Source organism: Balaenoptera musculus, chromosome 3 (genome assembly GCF_009873245.2).
Source record: "Balaenoptera musculus isolate JJ_BM4_2016_0621 chromosome 3, mBalMus1.pri.v3, whole genome shotgun sequence".
NCBI classification, from domain to species: domain Eukaryota; kingdom Metazoa; phylum Chordata; class Mammalia; order Artiodactyla; family Balaenopteridae; genus Balaenoptera; species Balaenoptera musculus.
In genome coordinates this window covers 170,163,026-170,189,249 of record NC_045787.1, presented here as the reverse complement: position 1 = coordinate 170,189,249, position 26,224 = coordinate 170,163,026, and the positions used below count along the sequence as shown (strand labels likewise).

Sequence of the window (26,224 nt, the reverse complement as noted above, 5' to 3'; positions counted from 1 at the left end):
CGGCGGGGGCTGGCGGGACACGGCAACTGGTCTGCTGTGGACAGAGACCAGCGGCCAGGGGTGGGGGGCACGCAGAAAGGAGGGAAGGTTCTTGGAAACAAATACATGGAGGAGACGTGTGCATTTGTGTGGAATATATATGTGTACGTGCATAAAGGTGTGGCGGGAAATCTGTAAATATCTATCACAATCCGTCTTATCTGTTTATCTATCTTATCTATCCTTTACCTATCATCTATGTATCTTTTTTTTAATCTATTTTTGTTAACATCTTTATTGGAGTATAATTGCTTTACAATGGTGTGTTAGTTTTTGCTTTAAAACACAGTGAATTAGCTATACATATACATGTATCCCCATATCTCTTCCCTCTTGCATCTCCCTCCCTCCCACCCTCCCTATCCCACCCCTCTAGGTGGTCACAAAGCACCGAGCTGATCTCCCTGTGCTATGCGGCTGCTTCCCACTAGCTAGCTATTTTACATCTGGTAGTGTATATATGTCCATGCCACTCTCTCACTTCGTCCCAGCTTACCCTTCCCCCTCCCCGTGTCCCCATCTATGTATCTTAGCTTACCCTTCCCCCTCCCCGTGTCCCCATCTATGACATGTCCTCGTGTCATGTATTTATCATCTATTTATTTGTCATCTATCTATAGATCACTACATATTGACTGATGTCACCTATCATCTCCTTGTCGTATGTATAAAATCTGTCTATTGATCTGTCATCTATTGATGCGTTAACTACCTGTCATCTCTCTGTCTGCACACACGTTTTTCAGGGGACCACTGAACAGTGATTTGCAGGCACCACGCCCGTGACCCTGCATGTCTCAGCGAGCACCTGCTGTGACACCCTCACACATCAGCACAAAACCAGAACCTTATAGCACCTGCTATCCAGCCCAACAGAATTTTCCACATTGCCCCTCGAGCGTGTTTTCGGGACCGGTGGCTGCTGTTCTCTGGGCTCCAGGGCCCTGTCCCGATCCCACGCTGCCTCTGGTGACCACCCTGGCCTCCATCCATCAGAGAATGGAGTCTGTTTCCTTCCCATGAAAGTGACCCCTTTTCCAGAGCCCAAGAATCTCATGGAACGTCCCACCTTCTGGATTTCTTATTCCTCCTGTAAAAGAAGGAGAGGGCAGAAGCTGCCCCTCTGTAACCAAGGCAGAAGGAAGGAAGGGCTCAGGAAACACCTTTCCCAGCCCCGACAGAGAACCGTGGTGGCAAAGCTCGGCGTCATCGCACGCTGTGTGAGCTCCTGGGCCGCGTGACAGTCACCACACACGGGCAGCTTACACCAGAGATTTACGTTCTCTCGGTTCTGGAGGCCAGAAGTCAGAAATCAAGGTGCGGCACAATCGCACTCCCTGCGGAGGCTCCAGGGCAGGGTTCTTCCTGCCCCTCCCAGCTCTGGGGTCCCTGACGATCCTCACATCCCTGGGCTTGTGGGCATATCCCTCCAGACTCTGCCCTCATCATCACGTGGCCGTCTCCCCGTGTGTCTCCGTGTCCCGGTTTCCCTCATCTTCTCAGGACACCAGGGCCACCCCACTCCAGTACGACCTCTCGTTAACTTGATCACATCCCCAATGACCTTATTTCCTAATAAGGTCTCGCTCACAGATCTGGGGGGTCCAGACATGAACATGCCTTTTTGGGGGGACACAATTCAACCCACACAGATGCTGGCACCACTGGGGGAATGTGTAGGGGCACAGGACCGTTACCCAAAGACGACCTATCACCTGCAGCGGGGAAGGACCCTCGGCAAAGACCCAGCCTCCCCCCGCGGCCCGCCGCATGTGGCTCGAGCTGCCACACAGCCGCCCAGGACCGTGTCACCGAACGCGCTCTGGCTATCAGACCTTGTTGCAGGAAACTGGGACAGGGTTATGGACCCACCAGGAAGCACTTCGCCGCCTCTGATTACCTTTTATTTTTATTTTTATTTTTTTTAATTTTTATTTTTTTTTGATTACCTTTTAAATAAACCTTCTCCTTCTTGGATAGTTTTAGATTCACAGACGAGCCACAGACAGGACAGAGTGTGCCCGTCACCCACCCACCTCCGTGTTGGCACCTGACACCGCCTGGCCATCCGTGCATCAGCCTTAATGGGACCCCAGCGTTTATTCGGTTGTAACCTCCTTCCATTAGTGTCCTCTGTCTGTCCCAGGACCCGCGTGATGACAGGCTCCTTGGGGCTGTGACCTTCTCGGACTTCCCTTGTTTTCGATGATTGGGACAGTTTTGAGAAGGACTGGCCGGGAGTTTTGTAGAAAGTCCCTCTCTTAGGGTCTGTCTGGTGTCTTTCTCATGCTCAGGCTGGGGCGATGGCTTTGGGCAGAGAGACTGAGGGGGTGAAGGGCCCTCTCTCCAGCACATCCAGGCTTGCGCTGCCGTGTGACTTAGCGCTGTTGGTGACCCCGGCCAGGCCGTGTCCGCCTTCTCCGCCGTGGTGAGGACTTGAGGTCGTGTTTGTTTGGACCCACTTGTAATATTTATTCTGCGTTCCCACTGGGGGGATGGGTGTGCATCCGTTCTCTCTTCTTTCACTTGAGGGAATCTTGGCTCAGCAAAAACCTGGCTCCAGGGTCTGTGTGTCCTTCCCGCCCGCCCCGTCCTCTGTCTTGGCTCACGGACCTGGCGCCCCAGCTCACAGCTTCCCGGCCAGACACGTCACCCCAGCCACCTCCCCGTGAGGCCCTTGCTCGGAATTTAGGGGCCTGCTGAGCAGATGGGAGGCTCAGCAGGGAGCTGGCAAGGTGCTCTGGACTGTGGGAAGCGTGAAGCCCTGGCTTCTGCACCAACCGGGGTGGCACAGGGTGCAGGCTGCGCCCCCCAGGTCCCTCTCGTGCCATCACCGTGTCCCAGGACACCAGGTCCAACCAACACGTGGTCCACAGTTTGTAAAGTGGTGAAAGGTCGGGTATTTTTAAGTAACTTTTCCCCCACTGTCTATGAAAATGATACTTGCTCATTGTTTAAAATTTTTTTCAGAAAACACACAAAGGTTTACAGAAAAAGAGAGATACTGAGAGTCACTGAACTGTACACTTTAAGAGGGTGAATTTGATGTGCGTGAACATACCCCAATTGAAATTTAAATCTGCTAATTTAAAATTAGCAGAAGTTCACCACTGTTAAAATACCCTCCAGGCTGTCTTTTTCTAACCGTTTGTTTTCAATATAGTTTCAAATTTACCAAGAAGTTGTAAGAATAGGACAAGGAACTCCTTGTACCCTTGATTCCACGTTCGCCGACTGCATACGTCTGCTTTATTATTCTATTTATAATTCTCTTTCTCTCCCTGTGTGTGTACGTGTATGTAGACGTGTGTATGTATACATCATACGTAGATAGGTGTGTGTGTGCATATATACATACACAGTTATAGGATGTAAACTGTGGTACGTATAGTTATGTGGTTATCCATACACATACCGTTGTATATATATGTAGTTATACATGTATGCAAATCAATTTTTCTGAGCCATTTGGGGCTAAGTTGGAGACATCATGTCCCTTAACCCTTAAATCCCTCAGTGTATCTGTACTAAAAACAAGGACATTCTCTTATGGAACCACAGGACTGTTATCAAAATCTGGAAATTCCACATTGACACGGGTCTCATCTAAGCCACGGTCCACAGTCAAATTCTGTCACTGTCCCCACGTCATCTTTCACAGCCATCCCAGACCCCTCATTGCACCCAGGTGCCCTGGCTTGTCCGCCTCCTTGGATCAAAGGCCAAAAGTAACATTTCATTGTATTACCTACTTTTTTTTTTAAACAAGTTTATTTTTTCTTTTTTTAAATTTTATTTATTTGTTTATTTATTTATTTTTGGCTGTGTTGGGTCTTCGTTTCTGTGCGAGGGCTTTCTCTAGTTGCGGCGAGCGGGGGGCCACTCTTCATCGCGGTGCGTGGGCCTCTCACTATCGCGGCCTCTCTTGTTGCGGAGCACAGGCTCCAGACGCGCAGGCTCAGTAGTTGTGGCACACGGGCCTAGTTGCTCCGCGGCATGTGGGATCTTCTCAGACCAGGACTCGAACCCGTGTCCCCTGCATTGGCAGGCGATTCTCAACCACTGCGCCACCAGGGAAGCCCTACCTATAATTTTTTGATGACAACAGTTTTAAATGTTTCATAAAGGTCATTGTAATAGTAATGCTTTTTGTGGATTATCTGTGTCCATTGTTAACAGTTCATTTGGAAGGTTTTAAGGTCATTTGCAACTTAGAGAAGAGGTGCAGAAACAGTACAGAATTCCCTAATACCCTTCACCCAGCTTCCCTTGGTCCATGTCTCTTCCATAATCACAGAACATTGATCAAAGCTGAGAAATCAGTCTTGCTGCAGTCCTACTGACCAAAGCATGGAACTGATTCGAATTTCAGCGGTTTTTCCATGAATGAACTTTTCCCATTGTCCATCCTATCCACGATCCCACATTCATTAAGTTGGTTTGTTCATCTCTTATTGATTTGTTGGAAATCTTTATATATTAAGGACATCATACCTGTGACAAAATATATCCCATTTTGCCTTTTCATTTTGTTATGGGGAATTAGGAATCCCATAGACCAAAGTCCTAATCCCAGCCAGAGACGGGGGGGCAGGTCTCATAGGAACATGCCACGTCCTGCGTTAAGGAGAGTTATGGGAACAAACATCAGACACCCAGCAGGGCACAGGCCACATGCCAGGCCCTCCACAAACTGTTCCCACACCTTCCCATCCCCCCTAAACATTCGCTGTTCCCCTAGCATGTGTTGAACAAACAGCCACACATGATCGTGTGAAAAACCTCAGGATTTTACCCCACAAAGTTGTGCTGGCCATGAGCCAAATTCATCCATCTGAGCCAACATCTGTTGAGTGAGGAGGAGTGAGTGGGAACTCGCCAGGCACTTGGGGGTGGGGGGGGGTGTGTCTTCTGGTCTCCCCCCTGAAGGAGAAAGGACGGTGCCCCGAAAATACGGAGCAGGAAACTCCATCCCTGCAGGGCAGGGCACAAAGCCCCCGGTGCAGCCCGCACCCAGGCTGCAGTCAAACTGCTCAGGGATTTGGCTGCAGGTGTGTCATTGCTGCCTATTCAGGACGCCAGGGATGAACACGCCAGGGATGAGCGCGGGGCCAGTTCTCACCCTCCTGCTGTTTGGGAACTCCGCTGATCCCTCCTGGGAGCCCTCCTGGGCAATTTGCAAGTGAGGAAATTGACACCTGACATCCAGGCCGCCCCCTCCCCATCATTCTGTCACCTAGACCGTCCTTTTTTTTGTTGTTTTTTTTTTTTCTCTAGTCTCATTATTAGGGACTTTCTGTCCTTAGGACAAACTCCATTGGGGGCAGGGAGGGGCCAAACCACAGATTAATGACTTGTCAGGCTGGGGTTGCTCAAGAAAATACTTCTGATGCGGGGACCGCAGAGAGAGTTCTGCAAGTTTCATGTCAAATCTGCCTCACGGCCTGATATGGGGCTAAAGAGGGGAGAGGAAAGATGGGCCCTCAAGAACTGGGGAGGGGGACTTCCCTGGCGGTCCAGTGGTTAGGACTCCATGCTTCCACTGCAGGGGGCACGGGTTCGATTCCTGGTCGGGGAACTAGGATCCCATGTGCCGTGCGGTGCAGCCCAAAAAAAAAAAAAAAGAAGAACTGGGGAGGGACACGTGGGCCAGCGAGGGCTCTGCTGTGCAGACAGGGCAGAGGTCATGAGGACCTGGGCTGGGGGCGGGGCGGGGTGGGTAACATCAGCTTTGGTGCTTGGGCCCTGATCTCCCCCGACATGTCCCTCCCACGGCTCCCTACATGGCTCATCAGACATTTGTTGGGTGTCTGCTTGGGACCAGGTGCTGGGGATGCAAAGATCGCTTAAAGTACTGATGTAGCCTAGTGGCGTGGCTGAAGAGGAAATGGCCCTCAGGCAGGGTGCCCGGGGAGAGCAAGGCCAGGAAGGCTTCCCGGAGGAGGCAGCTGAACTGAGTTTGAAAGAAGGGCAGCCTAGAGGCCATCAGCAGGCCTGTGGGTAGGCCTGGGACTGGGAAGGGGAGTTCAAGAGAAAGTGGAGTCACCTAAGCTGGGAGCATGCCCCCCACCCTCCGAGTGCCATGGGGATGAGCAACTTGCAGAGTTCTCTCTGAGATTCCTCGTTTATAGAATCAGAATCATGTTCTCTCTCCTGCCTCATGGTCCTCGCCAGCTCTGAGGACGATACTTGCTGAGCTTCCTGGGGCTGCCTAGCGCTGCACCAGAAACCTGGGGGCTTAAACTGCAGGGATTTGTCCCCTGCAGTGCTGGAGGCTGAGCGTCCAAGGTCAGGGTGTCGGCAGGGTGGCTCCTTCTGAGGGAGGGACTGTTCTGTGCTCTCCCGGCTTCCGGGGGTGCCGGCAGTCCATGGCGTCTGTTGGTTTATAGAAGCATCACCCCATCTCTGCCACCGTTGTCACATGGCCTCTCCCTGTGTGCGAGTCTGTGCCCAGATGTCCCCTTTTATAGGACACCATTCGTATTGGATTAGGCCCACCCTACTCCAGTGTGACTTCACCCTGAATAATTACACCTGCAGTGACCCTACTTCCAAGTGTCTTAGTCCAATCAGGCTGCTGTAACCGAGCTCCAGAGACTGGGGGCTTATGCACAGTAGCGTTTATTCCTCACGGTACTGGAGGCTGGAAAGTCCAAGATCAAAGCACCGGCAGATTCCACATCTCTTGAGAGCTGATTCCTGGTTCACAGTCAGCCGGCTTCTCGCTGTGTCCTCATGTAGCAGAAGGGGCAGGGCGCTCTCCAGGGTCCCTTTATAAGGGCACTAATCTCATTCATGAGGGCCCCACCCTCATGACCTAGGCACCTCCCAAAGGCCCCACCTCCTGATACCATCACATTGGGGGTTAGGATTCAACATAGGAATTTGGGGGGAACTCAATTCAACCCATAACCCCGTCCTCACCCATGAGAGCATATAAGGAGCAGGAGCATTACAGCTCAGCAAGCCAGGACAGGCAGTGATGGACTCCAGGGCCTGGGCCCACAGGGCCAGTCGACGTTAGCACATCCTGGGACCCCAGGCTGCCCGGAGGTCTGAGGAGCACAGCACCACCACCCAGCCTCCCTGCAGACCACACCAGTTATTATAATGGCTTGATTTAAACATGGGGGATCGTTTTTTTAAAAATTCTTTTAGAACAATGTGTGTGGCCAGCAGAATAATGGTCCCTAAAGACATCCACGTCCTTATCACCAGAACCTGTGGACGTGTCACCTCACAGGGCAGAGGGGACTTTGCAGGTGGGGTTAAGTTAAGGCCCCTGAGATGGGGGTGACCCTGGATTCCCTGGGAGGGCCCAGCATCATCACAGGGTCCTTATAAGAGGGAGGTGGGAGGGTCAGAGGCAGAGATGGGAGACGCTGCACTGCTGGCTGTGAGGATGCAGGAGGGGCCGCGAGCCAGGGATGCGGCGCCTCTAGAAGCTGGAAAAGGCGGGAACCGATGCTCCCCTGGAGCCTCCGGAAGGACCCGCCCTGCCCACGCCTGGATTTTAGGACTTCTGACCTCCAGAACCATGAGAGAATCAGCATGTGCGGCTTTAAGCCACTAATAGGTGGTATTTGTTATGGCCGCCCCAGGAAACTCACACACACAGTTACTGAGGAATTGGGACTTATCGACTGTCCTTTGCTTGTTTGGTGACTAGAAAAGCATCCTTTGCCCTCTCTCCTTGGTTCTGTGAGGACCTTCAAATGGGTGGCCTGTCCTTGCCTGTCCCTGAGGAGGTGACCAGATGCCCGTCTCCCCTCTTGTCACCACAGACACTTCCAGACCTGCGGACAAACGCTTCCAACACCCCCAGCGGAACCGCTCGTGTGCTCAGGTCCCAGCCCTGGGCCCCACTGTCCGGTTCCTGCCCCATGTCCTCCCTGTGACTTTCCCGCTTTCCCTTCTCCCTGGGCGCCCGGCTCGCAGAACCAGCCCCTGCGGGGTCCCAGGTGAGTCACCAGCCAGAGCTCTGGGTGCCCACCTGGCCGCCCCTGTGCAGGATCGTGACCCGAGGCCCGGGCGGGCGGGAGGCCTGGGAGCCGCCTCCTTTGCTCTGGTTAACGTGACACGTGTCAGGTGCACCCGGGCAGCCACCTCCCGGGCCTCTGCCTCTGGGCCTGTCCGGGAAGGGGCAGGACCCCAGCAGTAGGGGTCCCTCCAGAGTAGGCAGGCCGCGGGCCAGGGTTGGGGGAGAGGAGCGGTTTGCATTCTCGGGATGTTTGTCCGTTTCACCGTCCCTCCCAGCCATTTCCTGGCCCTTCACAGACAAGCATTGCTGGCGGCCGGCCAGGGCTGGTGGTTTTCCACGCAGGGGGGTCCGTCTGGGTCCACACCCCCAACCCGGGAGGCAGCAGACAGGGATTCCAGGCCTTGCTGTACCCCTTTCCACACCTAACACCGTGGACACTGGGGCCGGATGATTCCTGGGGGGTGGGGTGGAGACAGGGGTGCCGCTCCTTACCCGTGGCACCCTAACCCAGGACAGGTCCCCAACAGAGAAGGACCCGGCCCGGCTCGGCAGCGCCAGGGGGTCCGAAGGCACAGCGAACAGGTGCTTCTGCATCCAGCTCCCCCGGATCCTGGAGCACGGAAGCCAAGGCTGCCCTTCACCAAGTGAGCAGTCCTCGGCCTGCAGGGTGGGAGTCTGTTCCCCGCACCCCGAGCACAGTTTCTGTTGAGTTATTCACGTTCTGCCTCGTTCCACAAAGAATTGAGGTGACCCTCCAATCCAATAGAAAAACACAAATCTCTTTATGAAATCGAGTAGGGGGCGAGTCCCCACGGGGCCGCCCTCGGCGCTCCAGTTCTGGCACCGGCTTCTCCGAGGGTCCCGGGCTCGGGAGGGGCTCGGGCCCAGCTCTGCCTTCAGCTGAATCTCAGTGAGTCTCAGAGCCTCCTCTGTAAAAATCTTCTCTGTGATGTGGTGGTGCTGCTTATGAATACCTTACACTTGGTGTGAGAACGCTCTACTTCTCCTTTTGGATTTGTTGATAAATATAAGTATATAGTATATATAATATGCATGCATACGTGTGTAATATATGCATACAAATATATAACACATGCAGACAGTATATTACATACGTGTATATATGTATGCGTGTGTGTGTATACGTGTGTATACGTGTGTTACATATAATACGTGTAACAGCCAGATCCACTGCTGGAAGGCCCCTCCCCACTTTAGGGCCCACCCGGCAGGCATCTCCGCCTCAGAGCCCCAGCACAGCCGCCTCAGGCAACCTTGAACCTTCTCTCTGTCTTTTCTCAGCTCCGGGGCCCAGGGGGATGGTCTCAGGCACGTGCTGACTTTATTCAGTGATCTCCACCCTCCCCTTCTGGTACCAGGCCTTGCGTAATCCCCTCTCCCTGAGTGTGCGTGAGACCTGTGACTGCTTCTAACCAGGAGAAGGTGGCAGAGGTGACAGATGTCACGGCCATGAGTGGGTTATGTCCTGTAAGACTCCCATTCACCAGGCTCCCCTCAACACCCTCCCTGGCCAGCCTCGAAGAGGTCAGTTGCCACATATGAGAGGGTGTGTGGAGGAGGCCCACGTGGCCAGGACCCAAGGGCAGCCTGTGGGAGCCGAGCGCCGAAAGCAGGGACCCCAGTCCTGCAGCTCTGGGGAGGCCAGTGTAGCAACAGCCTGAGGGAGCTCGGAGGTGGGCCCTTCTCCAGTCGAGGTTCTGATGAGATGGCAGCCCCAGCCCTACGTGGATTACAGCCTCGGGGGCCCAGTCCCAGCTTAGCTGTGCCCTGACTCCTGACCCCCCAAACCCTGAGATACTAGATGGTGGTGATTTGTTGCTCAGCATAGAAAACAAATCTGCTGCCCTGGTGCCCCAGCCTGCGAGCCTGCAGAGGAAACACAGAGCCTGCAGAGCTTTGCACACGTGATGGGGGGCCCGGGTGACTGTGTGCAGAGTCAGTGAGCTCAGAACAAAAGGAGTGCCCAGGCCGCCTGATTTCCAGATGTCTGAGGCTGGCTGGCAGCTGCTTTTAGCCTCTGCGCCTCCCATGATGCTGACCCTGTCCCCCCCGGGCTCTGCACGTGTCTGGGAGCCACGGTGGCCTAGCAGGAAGGGGCCAACCCCACCCCGTGCAGACTCCCAGCACCCCACGTGCAGGCCGGGACGGAGCTCGCTGCTGGACGCGGCCCCGGCCTGTTTGTTTTTATTGCCGGGCTCCCAGGCCCTCCCGGGCTGCACGTCTGCACGTCATCTGAGGCGGCCCCGCCGTGGGTCGGGAAACTCAGTCTCGGTGGCCGTCAGCCCCGCGACCCCTGCTCTGGGAACACGCGTGCATGCGACGTGGATCTGAGTGTCTGCGTGTGCGTGCGTGCGTGAGGGCGGCGTCCCTTCTCCTGGGCTGTTCATCTCCCAGCAGCTCTCCAGATGAATTCCCAGGGGTGGCAAACACGCGCATGTGCACGCACACACGCACGACAACCCAACCAGTGTTTCTTCCCTGGTTCCCCGACAGCCCAGGGACAAACGTTGTCCCCCCCAAAGCAAAACAAAGCATGACATCCAAACACTGTCTTTCTTTCTTTCTTTCTTTTTAAGTATTTATTTATTTGGCTGTGCTGGGTCTTGGTTGCAGCACGCAGGCTCTTAGTTGCAGCATGCGGGATCTTACTTGCAGCATGCAAGATCTAGTTCCCTGACCAGGGATCGAACCCGAGCCCCCTGCACTGGAAGCACAGAGTCCTAACCACTGGACCACCAGGGAAGTCCCCTACATAGCATCTTTTGTGGGGTCACCCAGCAGGCCTGTGGGAGGAGCCATGAGCCCATTTAATAGATGAGGATAGTGAGGTTCAGATAAGAATGGGGCTTAGAACAGGTATTGATGTGGAGAAGGTGAAACGCTCGTTCACTGTTGATGGGAATGAGAATAGGGCAGCCGCTGTGGAGAACAGTCTGGTGGCTTCTTAAAAAATTAAGCATACAGGGACTTCCCTGGTGGTCCAGTGGTTAAGACTCCGCGCTGCCACTGCAGGGGGCACGGATTCCATCCCTGGTCAAGGAACTAAGATCCTGCATGCTTCAGAGTGTGGTCAAAATTAATAATACTAATAATAAAGTAAATAAAATTTTTAAAAAAATTTTTTTAAAAGAATTAAGCATAGGACTTCCCTGCTGGCGCAGTGGTTAAGAATCCGCCTGCCACTTCAGGGGACATGGGTTCAAGCCCTGGTCCGGGAAGATCCCACATGCCGCGGACCAACTAAGCCCGTGAGCCACAACTACTGAGCCTGCGCTCTAGAGCCTGTAAGCCACAACTACTGAGCCCGTGCGCCACAACTACTGAGCCCACGAGCCACAACTACTGAGGCCTGTGTGCCTAGAGCCCGTGCTCCACAACAAGAGAAGCCACCGCAATGAGAAGCCCGCGCACCACAACAAAGAGTAAACCCCGCTCGCCACAACTAGAGAAAAGCCCACGCACAGTAATGAAGACCCAGCGCAGCCAAAAATAAATAAATTAATTAATTAAACAAATGAATTAAAAAAGAAAAAAAAGGAAGGAGATTCTGACACCTGCTACGACCTGGATGAACCTCAAGGACATGATGCTCAGTGAAATAAACCAGACACAGAAGGACAAATACTGTCTGATTCCACTCACAGGAGGTCCTGGAGGAGTCACATTCACAGAGACAGGAAGTAGATGGTGGGGGCCAGGGGCTGGGAGAAGGGGAAGGGAGTCAGTGTTTCCTGGGGACAGAGTTTCCTTTTGGGAAGATGAGAAAGTTCTGGAGATGATGGTGGGGATGGCTTCACGACAGTGTGAATGTACTTAATGCCACTGAGCTGCACACTTAAGAACAGTGCAGATAGTGAATTTTATGTTCAGTGTATTTTACCACCATTAAAAAAAACAGAAGGTCTCACAGTGCACCTGCCCTCTGAGGCGCCTCTCTGCAGGAGGGCTGCTTTCCTCCCCAGCACCCATGTCTCTCTGCACACTCCTAACTCTGAGCCTTTGCTTGAGCCCCTGGCCTCACAGAATTAATTTTTAAAATTTAAACAGAAAGCAGGCTTTCCTGGAGAGAAAGCTCAGGCTCCGGCTTGGCAGACACCGACATATGTCCATGGTGGGCCATGCTGTTGAGCTTAGGGTGGGATGACCAGATGCAGGTACATTGAGCACCCAAGACAGGTGGTGGGCGGACCACAGTGGGGGCAGGATGGGGAGAAGCCCGGTGGGTTTACCTGGACTCTGCCCAACAGAGGTGTGACGGCTCCCGGAAGACCCAGGCGTGGAGGTGAGAGGAGGCATCTTCATTCTCGGGCTGTCCCGGCTCCTCGGGGCTGAACTCGGGGCCTCAGCCTCTTTCAACAGCCGGTCTCTGCCCCATGAGGTGTGTCATATTCATGCAGTGTTTTTCCAGCTTCTTCAAGATACAACACCATGGGAGGTGAGGCTCAATTCCGTGTTTAGATGTTTCTCTGCAGAGAGCAGAGAAGCAGCGTGGCCAAGGACACGGGGCCCAGACAAGGTGTGTGTGTCTTCGAGTCACGTCCCTCTGAATCCGCCTGGCCTCCGTCAGCACATAACTGGTGGCGGAGGGGCACCCAGAGCTGTGACCCACACAGTGTCCATTCATTCGAGGAAGTCCACTCCTTTTGACCCAACGTAATCCTCTACAGGAACTCTCCACATCAGTACCTGGAGACCGGCCTCGTTCTTTTTCACAGCCGCGTAGTATTCCGCTGCTTGGCAAAGGCAGGGAGCACATGTTTTAGACTTTGTGGAATGATGTTGGCTCAAGGAGAACAGGCTTTCTGTATTTAACTGCAAAATTGGGTCATTGGCAGGAGCTGTACCGGTTTAAAGCTCCAGCAGAAATGACCACAACTGGCAAATCCACACAGATGGAAAACGGATTCATGGTTGTCACCCCTGGGGTGGCCCTGGCATCAAGGGGGTGGGGCCGGGGAGGCTGCTCCACACCCCACGGAGCCCAGGACAGCCCCCCAGAGAGGAGGACCCGGCCCAGTGTCAGCAGGGCCAAGGGGGTGACCCTGGTCTAGTATCATATCAACAAACTATGGGGACTTCCCTGGTGGCGCAGTGGTTAAGAATCCGCCTGCCAATGCAAGGGACACGGGTTCCAACCCTGGTCTGGGAAGATCCCACATGCCGCGGAGCAACAAAGCCCGTGAGACACAACTACTGAGCCCACGCACCACAACTACTGAAGCCCGTGCGCCTAGAGCCTGTGCTCTGCAACAAGAGAAGCCACCGCCATGAGAAACCCGTGCACTGCAACGAAGAGTAGCCCCCGCTCGCCGCAACTAGAGGAAGCCCACACGCAGCAACGAAGACCCAACACAGCCAAAAATAAATAAATATTTTTTTAAAAAAAAACAAAAAAAACTATGCATCATCGTACGTGCTTGTTCTTCAAGAATTTGGACAATTATGATCTGTTTTGTAGCCATTATTATCCCCCAGTTAGTCAGACAGTTAGACTTAATTCTGTGTTTACTGGATTCTACCAGGCTTTTCAGTTCCTCCCACTGATGAGTTGTGTTTGTGTGTGTGTATTTGTGTATGTGTGATGTGTATGTATATGTGTATATGTATCTCTGTGTATTTGTATTTGTGTATATGTGTTTTATTGTGTATTTGTATGTGTATATGTATATTTGTTCGTGTGTTTATGTGTTTGTGTGTATTTGTATGTGTGTGTATGTGCGTATGTGTTTCTGTGTATGAGGGTGTGTGTATGTGCGTGGGTGTGTGTACTTGTATGTGTACATGTGTGTATGTGTATGCATGTGTATGTGCGTATGTCTGTACATGTATTTGTATGTGTGTATATGTGCGTGTGTGTGTGCGTGTGGATGTGTGCGTGTGTGCATGTGGATGTGGGGATGTGTATGTGGGGCTTGTGTGTATGTATATATGTGTGCGTGTGTGTGTATGTGTGTGTGTGTGTCTGCGTGGGTAAACCCACCATCCGCGCCTGCCCTGCGTCACGAGGGTGGTTCCCAGGCCAGCTCTGTGGATGCTGGTCCCCCGATCCTTCCCTTCAATCTGCGCATCTGAGCGGCGTCTGGGAAAGGATGCAGGACTCTCCCGTCACCCGGGGCCGATGCTGGGCTCCACTTGCACGGCGCTGCCTGGTGGTCTCCCCTCTGGGCCCCTTGCTCCTCTGCCTGGAGCTTGGAGGATCTCCCCCTGGACCGGCGTCGGTGGGCTCCTCCGGGGAAGCGCGGGGGGCGGGTGGTGTCTCCAGCTGTGAGGCCAGACGGTCTCTGTCACAACCACCCCCCCGGGCCACTGTAGCTCAGAAGCCACCGAAGACAACATGTAAACAAGACGAAACAGAAGACCCCAAAGGAGACGCGGATCAGCTGATGGAAAAGGCGAATTGTGTCTCAGGGAAAATCTCCACAGACGGGATCACCGTCAACATGTAACTTGAACAGATGGAGCTTCCAGACCAGGGGTCGCAAACCACAGCCCAGGGTGATGGCGTGTTTTGTAAATAAAATTGTGTTGGCACGCGGGCAGGCCCATCCATCTACACGCTGTCCGGCCGCTTTCCTGCTGCGGGGCGCAGTGAGCAGCTGGGACAGGACTGACTCCAGGGGCTTTACAGGAAAGGGTTGCCAGGTCTGCTTCACAGCCTCCATTTAGACCTTCAGCAGAGGGCGGGCGAGGGTTTGGGGGAGGCCGCCACAGGGGCAGGGGTTGCCGAGCCCCAAATTCTGGTCTCTTGTCGCCGGCCCTTCCCCTCTGAGTCAGACCAAGCCAACAGCCGGGGGTGTGTGTGAGTTCCCAGGGCGGCTGTAACAAAGTTCCACACAACAGAAGTGTATCCTCTCCCAGCCCTGGAGGCCGAAGTCCAAGAGCAAGGTGTCGGCAGGGCTGGTTCCGTGTGAGGATGCGAGGGAGGGTCTGTCCCAGGCTCTCTCCTAGGCTCTCTCCCAGCTTCTGATGTGGCCGGCTGCCCTCGGCCTGTACACGCCTCAGCCAATCTCTGCCTCTGTCTTCACGTGGCCTTCTCCTTGTGTGCGTATTTGTGTCTAAGCGTCCCCTCTCATAAGGACACCAGTCATGTTGGATTAGGCGCCCCCTGCTCTGGTGTGACCCCATCTTCACTAATTACACCTGCAACAACCCTCTCTCCAAATCAGGTCGCATTCTGAGGCCTGGGGTTAGGGCTGCCACATCTGAATTGGGGGAGACACGATGTGCCCCACGCCAGGGTGTGTGCTTCCTCCAAGTGTCTGCTCCGAATCTGGAGAGAAGTGCTCAGGCTCAGCGAGTGTCGGGCGATGGCGGTGGGGCCTGGGCAGGGGGACCGTGAAAGGCCACAGAGGGTCATGGGAAAGCACCCACTCTCAAACCGAACACATTCTGCAGGGGCTGGCGCCGAACTCCTCCTCACCAGGAGCCCGTGTCTCCGCGGCTCCCCCGTGCTCTCAGAAGCTGGATGGCAGGCCTCGGAGGCCAGCTGGGCCGGGTGCCAGGTCACAGAGAACGCGCCCTGCTCGAAGGCCAGGCTCTGCTCCTCTGGCTTCAGTGACTTCTCGGAAAGAAGGATGTGTCTGGTGCTGGCCTTGCTGCCGCTTGGAGAGCAGACTCTCAGGCCCATCTCTTCCGTCCCCCACAGCCCGCTCTTTAGTTTGGGTGCAGAGGGCCCCCCTGAACCTCAGATCGTCCTCGATTCCTCCCCCACGTTCCCAACCACTTAAATTCCTCTTCATCCCCATCACATCCTCCGTCCACGCCCCTCAGGGTTCTCATCCGGGCTGTTTCCACCTGGTCTCCAGGTCTGCTTATCCATGAAGCCCACGAGAGTGCTTTAGTTTAACATCAGAAGAAAACCATGAATATACTAATCCAGCCTGGATGGTGTCCATCTTTACACCAATGTGGTCGTAAAGTATGTTCAACATTTTTTTATGGAGAGGGACCTTGAAAGTCATAGTGAGGCCCTGCTTTTGTTCCTTCCACCCTGGACCCGTCACTGCCTGTGTGGAAACTTCCTTCGGCCCCAGGAAGAGACCCAAACTCTCCACACAACACGCACGTCCACTTTGGACCACACCTGCCTGGCTCTGGCTACTGGCCCCCCATCCACTCTGCTCTGACCTCCCACATCCTGGCCTGAACTCGGGGTATCATCCAGCCGGGGCCTCCCACCAGGGTTTACCCACCCTTAAGCTCTGGGCCTGGACACTGTCTACTGTAGGAAGCTTGTCGTACTTAACTCCTTTTTAAAAAAAAAAAAAGATTGAACTATAATTCACATACCATAAAATTCACCTATTTAAAATATGCAATTCAGTGTTTTTGGTACATTCATAAGGTTGTACAATTATGGCCACTACCTAATTCCAGAATATTTTCATCACCCCCCCCCCCCCCCAAACAACCCTATACCCCATTCAGTCTTCCCCAGCCCCAGGCAACTATGAATTCACTTTCTATGTCTGTGGATCGGCCTGTTCTGGACCTTTCCCATCAATGGAATCACACACAGTGTGTCCTTCTGTGTCTGGCTTCTCTCACTGAGCATTGTATTCTCAAGGTCCATCAACGTTGTAGTGAGTGTCAGTGCTTGTCTCCTTTTCGTGGCTGAGTGATGTTCCCGTGTGTGGAGGGACCACATTGTTTATCCATCACCCATTGGTGGACATTTGGGTCATGTCCAGTTTTTGCCTATTATGGGTGATGCTGCTTCGGACATTAGTGCGCACTTTTCTGTGTGGACGTGTGTTTTCATGTCTCTTGGGTACATACGTAGGAGTGGAATTGCAGGGTCAGAGGGTAATTCTTTTAACCTTTGGAGGAGCTGCTATTCCTTAACCTCAGAAGCTGTTCATCCCTCCAGCTCAGGGTTCTGCAAACTACAGCCAAGGGGGTGGAATCTGGCCCTCTGCCTGACGTTGCAAATAAAGTTTTACTGGCACACAGCACGCCCATGACATGTTGTCTATGGCGGCTACTGAGTTGAATCTTTGCCACAGAGACTGAAATATTTACTATCTGGCCTGTTATAGAAAAAAGTGTGTTGATATGTAGCACTTAAATGACGTACTGTAATCGTCTATTTATGCATCTTGAGAGCCCCTCCCTCTACCCTCCTCCTGCTGAACAGAAAGTTCCCCAAGGGCGGGAATGTGATCTTTTATTTCTGTTTCCTACCATCATTAAACATGTGGACTCACTACCCCACCCTCACCATCCGGGAGCATTGAACCCATGGAAAGCCTGGGCCTCCCTTTCCTGTGGGTGCGGGCCGGCCTCACCCAGGGGTCCCGCCCTGGCTGCCCGGTGGAGTCGCCAGGGGCCTCTGCAACTGGCCACACCCAGGCCAGCTGCCACAGTTCCCCCCACCCACCCTGGGCAGACTGCAGTGGGCCCTCCAGAGGGTTCCAAAGCTTGGGAACCCCGGGTAACTGGTTCCTAATCCCAGGTGTCTGCGGTTCCCATGGATACAGTCCCGGAGGCAGGGAACCCGCAGACCATTTCTCCCATGCAAACAGCCCGGATGTATCAACCCTGCAAGGTGCAGGCATCTCAAGGGGGTTTGGGGTGCCTTCTCTATGCTCCCCCAAATGCCCAGAGCCAGTCAGTCCAGCGGTGGGAAGGGAGCCCTTGTCACTCAAGGTCCCAACTCTCACAGCTGCAGGGACGCGCATCTAGAGACTTTTTTTTTTAATTTCCTGAGACTGCTGTAACAAAGGGCCACAAACGGCGTGGCTCAAACCAGACATTTATTCTCTCACATTCTGCAGGCCCGAAGTCCAAGCTCAGGGTGTCACAGGGCCATGCTCCCTCCAGAGGCTCCAGAGGGGGACCCTTCCTGCCTCTTCCAGCTTCTGGGGCTGCAGTGTCCTCAGCTTGTGGCCACATCACCCCAGTCTCTGCGTCTGTCTTCACGTGGCCTCTCCCTGTGTGTCTGAGTATCAAATCCCACCCCCCCTCTGCTTTCTCTGATAAAGACACCAGCTATTGGGTATAAGGCCCACCCCGAATCCAGGAAGCTCTGTGTGGGGGGGGGGGGACGGGACGGGGGGGACACGACATGGATATTTGAGGGACAGTATCTGACCTGCTATAACCGGTGGACATTATTTTTGTTTAGGCGAAAAGTACCCAAACTAAAAACGAACACCAGACGATCTTTCCAGAGAACGGTCACCCCCACTTTGCAACCTTTCTTTTCTTTCTTCCTGACATTTCCCCTCCCACCCCAGCTACACCGTCATTGCCTCGATGACTTGCTGTTTGCCCTTGTAGAAGCTTCTCAAATCCTTCTTGGTCCAGGGAAGGATGGGAGGGTAGGTAGAAACGTTTAACTCAGTGGATGGTTAAGGTGGTAATCATGTTGCAATAAATAAATGTATCAGACTGACACAGGAACACCTGAGGCTCATACAGGGTTGTGTGTCAATTATGTCTCAATACAAATACATTTTTTTTTTAATTTTTATTTATTTATTTATTCATTTATTTATGGCTGTGTTGGGTCTTCGTTTCTGTGCGAGGGCTTTCTCTAGTTGCAGCAAGTGGGGGCCACTCTTCATCACGGTACGCGGGCCTCTCACTATCTCGGCCTCTCTTGTTGTGGAGCACAGGCTCCAGACGCACAGGCTTAGTAATTGTGGCTCACAGGCCTAGTTGCTCCGCGGCATGTGGGATCTTCCCAGACCAGGGCTCGAACCCGTGTCCCCTGCATTGGCAGGCAGATTCTCAACCACTGCGCCACCAGGGAAGCCCCCCAAATACATTTTTTTAAACATCTTTATTGGAGTATAATTGCTTTACAATGTTGTGTTAGTTTCTGCTGTATAACAAAGTGAATCAGCTATATGTATACCTACGTTCAATACAAATACATTTTTAAAAAGTAAGTTGAGAGTAAACAGTTGTATTAAAAATTCCTACTTGAGGGAATTCCCTGGCGGTCCAGTGGTTAGGACTCTGACCTTCCACTGCAGGGGGCCCGGGTTCGATCCCTGGTCGGGGAACTAAGATCCCAAAAGCTATGCGGCACAGCAAATGAAATGAAATGAAATAAAAATTCTTACTTGAAATGAATCCACTGAAGGGATTCAAAGACGTTAACTCAATAATCCTAGAGCAGGAACTCTGCTCAGTGGAGCTCTGCCCCCCAGGGGACACGGGGCCATGTCTGGGGACATCTGTGGTTTTCATGGCTGGGGGGCTCCTGGCATCGAGGGGGTGGGAGCAGGGATGCTGCTGAGCCCCCCACAGTGCCCGGGACAGCCCTCCACAGAGTGACCCGGGGCCCCAATGTCAGCAGGGCCGAGGGAGAGAATCCCTGTCGTAAATACTGAAGGTGAGGATAGCTTTCAACTGAAAAGATATATATAATGTTTATTGGCCATTTTTTAAAAATCAGCTGTAGGTGTGTCTCCCTGCAGCTGTGACAAGTTGAGGCCCCCCTTTTGGGCCAAGGACAGGCTGAGGGCACGAGGGGGCCGTGGCAGCTGCTCCGGGGCATCGCGGGGCCCCCAGGGTCCCCGGTCTGTTGTGAACCTTCCGAATCTGTTGGATTTTTTGCTTCAAAGCCCCGAGTGGGTGGAGGGCATGAGTGCTCGCCTGGGAGCCCAGTTTCCTTCTGAGAAGCAGAATGCAGAGTAACTTCTAAGAGAAGTGCCTGAGGAAGGGGATTACCCTACCGTCTCCCCAGAAGAGCTGGTGAAAATCAACAAGAAGCACTTCTGGTTTCTTTCACTGCCTGGGCAGCTTCCTCTGCCGGGCGCTGTGCTCTCAGGCATCTCTGAGATTTAAAAAAAACAAACAAACAAGTAGATGATCTATTTTTGAATCCTTCTAGGAGAAGCCCTTGGCAGTTGAGCAGCTGAGCTGAGACCAGCAAGGATGAGAGCTTGGGCAAAGGCACCCAGAGGTGGAGCTGGGAGTCCTGGGCGAGGATGGGCTTGTGCAGAGAACAGGACCCGGTGCCCCACCGACCCCCCCATCCGGCCCTGCTGACATCAGCCGGGGATCCTCTGTGGGGGGCCGTCCTGGGCGCTGCGGGGTGTGAAGCAGCATCCCTTCCCCCATCCACTCGATGCCAGGAGCCCCCCAGAGTACCAATCACAGATGTCCCCAGGCACCGCCCAGTGTCCCCTGGGGGCAGAACTACCCTGGGAGAGACCCCTGCCCTAGTGACCCACTCCCCCAACTACACACACACACACACACACACACACACACACACACACGTGAAGACCTCCCCCGTGTCCTGCATGTAAAGCAGGGCCTTGCTAATGAAAAAGCACAGAGTCAGGGGTTCTGGAATTTTCCTCCCTCTGTCTCATGGGTGAGCCATGGAACTGCATGTGTCTCCAGAAGCACCAGGGACCCTGCCAGCCGGGTCTGCAAAGCAGCCGTAACACCTTTCTCAGGAGAAAGAAGGGAAATTCAACTTCTGACCCGTAATAAACACTCAGCGAGTGTGATGACCCCAGCCCAGCCCCATCCCCCCACCCAGGCTCCAGCCTCCAGGAAACGAGGATCAAGTCAGAAGGGACCTAGGGAGCCAGGCCTCCTCAGCTGTACCCGTGTCAGCCCAGGACCCAAGGCCTTTCCACTCGACCCAGGCCACTCAGCCCTTGATCCTGGAGCCGCAGCTGCTACATCTAATAATTCGGGTTTCGTTCAGTTAAAAAATACTTTGGGGACTTCCCTGGCGGTCCAGTGGTTAAGACTCTGTGCTTTCAGTGCAGGGGGCCCAGGTTCCATCCCTGGTCGGGGAACTAAGATCCCACCTGCCGTGTGATGCGGCCAAAAAAATTAAAAAATAAAAAAAAATCATTAAAAAAATACTTTATTGCTAAAAAAACCCCCACTAACCATCATCTGAGCCTTCAGCAAGTCATAATCTTTTTGCTGGTGGCGGGTCCTGCCCCGATGCTGTGGACGGGGCGGCCGTGGCCATTTCTTAAAATAAGGCAACACTGAAGTCTGCCGAGTCGGTAGCCTCTTCCTCTGACGAACGGTTTCTCCGTGGCGTCCGATACAGTTTGATGGCATTTTACCCGCAGGAGAACTTCCTTCACAGTTGGAGTCAATGCCCTCAAACCCTTTGTCAACTAAGTCTATGTCCTATCCTCAGTCCTTTGTTGTCATTTCGACAGTCTCCACCGCATCCTCGCCAGGAGGAGGTTCTTCCATCTCCAAACCCGCTTCTTTGGACTCAGCACACTCTTTATTCCTTGCGGGAACGTGTCGCCCCAAACCTGCAATTTGTAAAGAACGCGATACCCGTGAAGCGCGATAAAACGAGGTGTGCCCGTGTTATCACACGTCATATCCGTCGTGTTACTTTTATCATCGTTGCCTTAGGTCGGCACCTCCTGCAGTGCTGGGCACCGTCTTTGTCTCGTTTCATCCTCACCGTGACCCCGAGAGCGATGCCATGGGTCCTCATGTTACAGACAGGGCATCAGGGTTCAGAGAGCCAGTGGGCCGACATCCAGACCAACGCCCCGAGCCAGGGCCGGAGCTCGCTCAAAATCCCCTCCCTGCACCTCAGCTGGGCCAGAAAGACCGACTCCTCACACCCTCTGAGCAGATGCTGCCTGGCTGTCTTCTAGAACGTTCTAAAATCTTCTAGGAAGTTCTTCTCACCTATACAGCCCATTGTGCAATCAGAATCTGTACCCTCTTTCCCATCCTCACGAGTGAAAGTCAGGATGACCATGATCATGAAAATGATGATAATAATAAGAAAAATAAATCATTCCATTGGAATAGTGATTCACTGCAGGAGGAGGCCCTGGGATGCCTTTGGGGGTCTTGGAAATGTTCTACGTCTTGATGCAGGTCATGGTGACCCAGGTGCACACACTTTTTTTTTTTTTTTTTTTTTAATTAATAGCTACTCTATTTATTTATTTGTTTGTTTGTTTGTTTAGCTGTGTTGGGTCTTCGTTTCGTGCGAGGGCCCTCTCCAGTTGCGGCAAGCGGGGGCCACTCTTCATCGTGGTGCGGGGGCCACTCTTCATCGCGATGCGCGGGCCTCCCACCATCGCGGCCCCTCCCGCCGCGGGGCACAGGCTCCAGACGCGCAGGCTCAGCAGCCGTGGCTCACGGGCCCAGCCGCTCCGCGGCATGTGGGATCTTCCCAGATCAGGGCTCGAACCCATGTCCCCCGCATCAGCAGGCAGACTCTCAACCACTGTGCCACCAGGGAAGCCCCGCACACACTTTTTAAATGCATGGTCTGTACATGAGCAATCTGTACACTCTTCTGTAGGCATGTCCTACTTCAATAAAAGAATGTGGCAGGAACTCCCTGGCGGTCCAGTGGTTAGGACTCTGCACTTTCACTGCCGAGGGCCCGGGTTGAGTCCCTGGTCATGGAACTAAGATCCTGCAAGCTGTGCTGCGTGGCCAAAAAAAAAAAAAAAAGTGTGGGATAATAACAGGTGTCTGAATCCAAGAACCATAGCTTGGTGCCCAGGCCTGGCAAGGCAGTGGGTAAGTGGGTGAGCAGCCCAGTGGCTCCCATGGGACCGTTTTGCAATCTTTTTGGAGGTCAAACTGGGAGGTGGATCAAGTCCTCTCTATACCTTTAAACTCAGGGTTTACACTTAAGAATTCATCCTCAGGAAAAAAAAAAAGAGAGGCACACACAGAATTCCCTGTGCTTGGATATTTGCTTCATGTGCATTGATTCTCATGGTACAATGATTTAAGAAGAGGAAAGAATCAGAAACAACCTAAACATCCAATAATGGGCAACAATAGATATACATAGTACTACTACTAATCATAAATTATGGTACATCCACAAAGGTCCTGTTGGTAAATGCAGCATTAGTATCCTGGACGGGACCCCGGAACAGAACAGACATTGTTTGGTGGGGTGGAGTAATGGTGAAATCCAGATAAAGCCTGAAGTTGAATTCAGAGTAAGGCGCCTGGGTCCATTTCTTCATTTTGATGAGATGCCAACCTTTAGAGGAGCTGGCTGAGGGCACTTGCAAACTCTCTGTGCTGTTTTTGTCACTTTTCTGTCCATCTAAAATCATTCCAAAATTAGTGAGAAGGATTTGTGATGGCATGGGAAAACAGTGGTTCCCCCCACAATGTGATAGATAGTAAGCAAATTAAGAAAAATTTTAAAAGCAGGTGATCAAATTGCATGTAGGACCTGAATTTGTAAAAATGAACAGGTATGTGTATATGCCGTGAAAAATCCAGGTGCTGGGATTATGGATGATTTTTGTTACTTTATGTGATTTCTAGATTTGGGAAAATGAAATTGTGTTCCTTTCATGGTCATAAAGAAGAGAAAATATGTATACAGTTGATTCTTGTCATTGGCAGCGGTTCTGGGCCATAAAGTTGCCGCAAACACTGAATTAGTGAACACCGCACCACCGCTCCTGGGGACACACAGGGCCAGGATCCCGTGAGCCTCCGTCACCCCATTGTCACGACCGATCCCCACGCAAACTCGTGTGATGTGCGTTTCTGTTTAAAGGCGCCTTGTCTGATACCAGTTGTTGATTCATTCACGGCGGGGCTGTAACCCTGGCCTGAACAAAGCTCATCTAACACACGTACTGTCCCCGTGAGTACGACACCGCCCTCCTGCACTTGGGACGCTGGCCAGCACTTCAGCTCTACGCTGGGGAGCCGTTTTAGAGGCAGACACCCGCCAAAAACTCAAAAATGCCCAAAACGTAGCCCTAAATGGTGAAAAGGACCCTGGTTACCACCCGGTTCCACTTCAGCTGGGAAAATGGTTGTCAGTGACTCGAATGTTTCACTGCTCTGCCTGTGTCAAATAATGACTGCACACTCCCACCCCCAAGTATCAGTCTGGGGGTTACAAATACAATCTAGCCAGTAGGTGAATTCCCAAGTACAGAATCCAAAGGTATCGAGGCTTGACCCTACAGAACACCTCCCGTGGCCCGTTCCCACGCAGGCCTGCTGGCATCCACACGGCAGGCGGGCCCAGCCCTCGCCGGGAGCATGGGCTGGTGGTGAGGTGCCGCCTTTGCGCCCCGACACCCCGGTGCCCCAGCACACTCAGCCCAGCAAAGGTGTGTCTCCCCCACAAGCCCCAGGAGCCCAGTGTTGACCTTTAGCAGGAGCTGGGGTTCCCCCGCCTCAAGGGACCGGGGCAGGAGCGCTCCCTGCCAGATGCCTTACTCTGTGTCTGTGTGTCTCACCCAGCACTTCCTTAAGACAGGGGTCTCACCTGGGGGTGACTCTGCCCCCAGAGGCCACTGGGCCCTGCCTGGGGACGTCTGTGGTCATCAGGACCGGGGGGCTGCTGGCATCGAGGGGGTGGGGTCAGGGACACTGCTTCACACCCCACAGTGCCCAGGACACCCGATGTCAACAGTGCCGGGGGGCAGAAGCCCTGCTTTAGAGAAAGCTGCCCCGGGGACTTCCCTGGAGGTCCAGTGGTTAGGACTCCGAGCTTCCACTGCAGGGGGTGAAGGTTCGATCCCTGGTTGGGGAACTAAGATCCCGCGTGCCACGCGGTGTGGCCAAAAATAATAGTGAAAGCTGCCCCAGCCATCTCCTTCCTGTGGCTGAGACTCGGCTGGGTCTCTCCCCTCCCGGCCCGCCCCGTGGTCTCTGATGCCAGCCCCCTGGGGCCCAGGGCCACTGAGAAAGGCTCGGTGGCCCTCGGCTCTGGCCCTAGAGTGGCAACAGCAGCATGTCCCTTTGTGTAGGTGGAAAAAACCCCTGTAGGTTTGTGGAAAGAGCTAATGTTTGTGAAGGGAGAGGGGCCAGCTCTCCGAGACCAAAGGGGACCTTCAGAGCGGGAGGGAAACAGCCTCTCCCGAGGCAGGCCCCGCAGCTCAGGAAGCCTGGCCTGCATTGGGCAGGGGCTTCTGTTGACCTCCCCACAGCAAGCCCACAGTGGAAAGGGCCCCAAGCAAGGGCCTGCCTAGAACTCGAGGGTGGTCTAGCTGCTGGCCTGTGAAGTGTGGTCAGTGGCCCGGCAGCTGCCGGGGGGTCCCCGCGCCCGGAGCACAGGCTGAGGCATCCATCTGGCCGAGCGGGACGTGTAGCCCCGCGGCAGAGGACAGGCCTCCGTAGCCCGCAGCCTCCTCCTCCACAGACGGGAGGCTGGTGCTGGCCGCGTGGAGGGGACGGGGTTACCGCTCACCTCTCCCTCCTGGCCTTGGTGGGTGCCTCCCCGGGCGCGGCAGTGTGGAGAGTGGGGTGGAGGCTGGCGTCCAGCCTCAGGGTCACCCTGACAGCTGGACGTGGTGGCCCCAGGGCCCCTCATTGCTGTGTGCATCAATCATCAGACAGAGACTCGGCTCCGTCCAGGGTTCCGCTTAGAGCAGTGGGTCCCATCCCCCGGAAGGCCAGCGGCTCCAAAGTACCAGAGCCCACCCCGCCCCCGGGGTCCGATCACGGGGACTTCCATACTTTCCCGGTGACCTCCTGGCCCCAGGCGGCCAGCCTCAGATCCCTCGCCTTCCTGGCCCCGTATACCTGTCACCTCTTCCACCCGGGGTTAATTGCTTTGCCCCGAGATCGCTTTTTCCACCTCTCCCTTTTTGGCCCCGTCAAGTGGCTTCCATCAAAGCCGAAAACCAGACGTGGAAAAACCCCAAGCGTGACACATCAAGGCTCGGTTCCATTTCAAGGCTTGGGGTCCCCGTGTCCTGAAATGGAATAATACAAGTTCCAGACAAAAACTCAACTCCCCCCTCCCCAGAGAAACACACTTGTCTCTCCTGAATGGATCGGTTGTAAAGAATAAAGTGAAATCTCCAGAAGCACCCCCGTTCCTTCTCTGGAGGACACGGCCGGTTCCAAACCAAATGCTACATTTTTGGTGACAGCCAAGTATCTCTCTGAGAAAAGCTGGAGCTAATTACGTTAAAAATATTTAACCGTGATTTTTTTTTTTTCCTCTCTCTCTTTCTAAACAGGGTCAAACAGTGCTGCTTCTTGGAAAAACTGAAAAAGGTATGTAGCGTTCTCTCTTACTTCACGAGCTTGGAATCCCTTGTTTTTGAGCAAAGGAACAAACAAGCCAGAGTGTTTTCGTGCGCACATGACACACTGGGAATTGTGTCACCGTGAAACGAGCTCCGGGCTCCCAGCCAGGAAACCTGAGTTCAAATCCCAGGTCCACCTCTGAGAGGCTCTGCCATGTCTGGGCCGGTTCCTTTCATCTCC

The 26,224-nt window shown here is 53.6% G+C and overlaps 1 protein-coding gene across 3 annotated transcripts in view; it reads left to right on the top strand.

Annotated features, from left to right (window-relative positions):
* Positions 1-26,224, top strand: part of GNG7 (G protein subunit gamma 7) — a 154,164-nt gene that overhangs the window by 94,393 nt on the left and 33,547 nt on the right. For 2 of the 3 annotated variants that reach the window (XR_005019396.1, XM_036848150.1), the window contains exon 3: positions 25,975-26,011. The exons of the other annotated variant lie outside the window; for it this stretch is intronic. The gene's annotated coding sequence lies outside the window, so the exon portion shown is untranslated. The remainder of the gene's footprint in view (positions 1-25,974; positions 26,012-26,224) is intronic. 3 annotated transcript variants of the gene reach the window in all.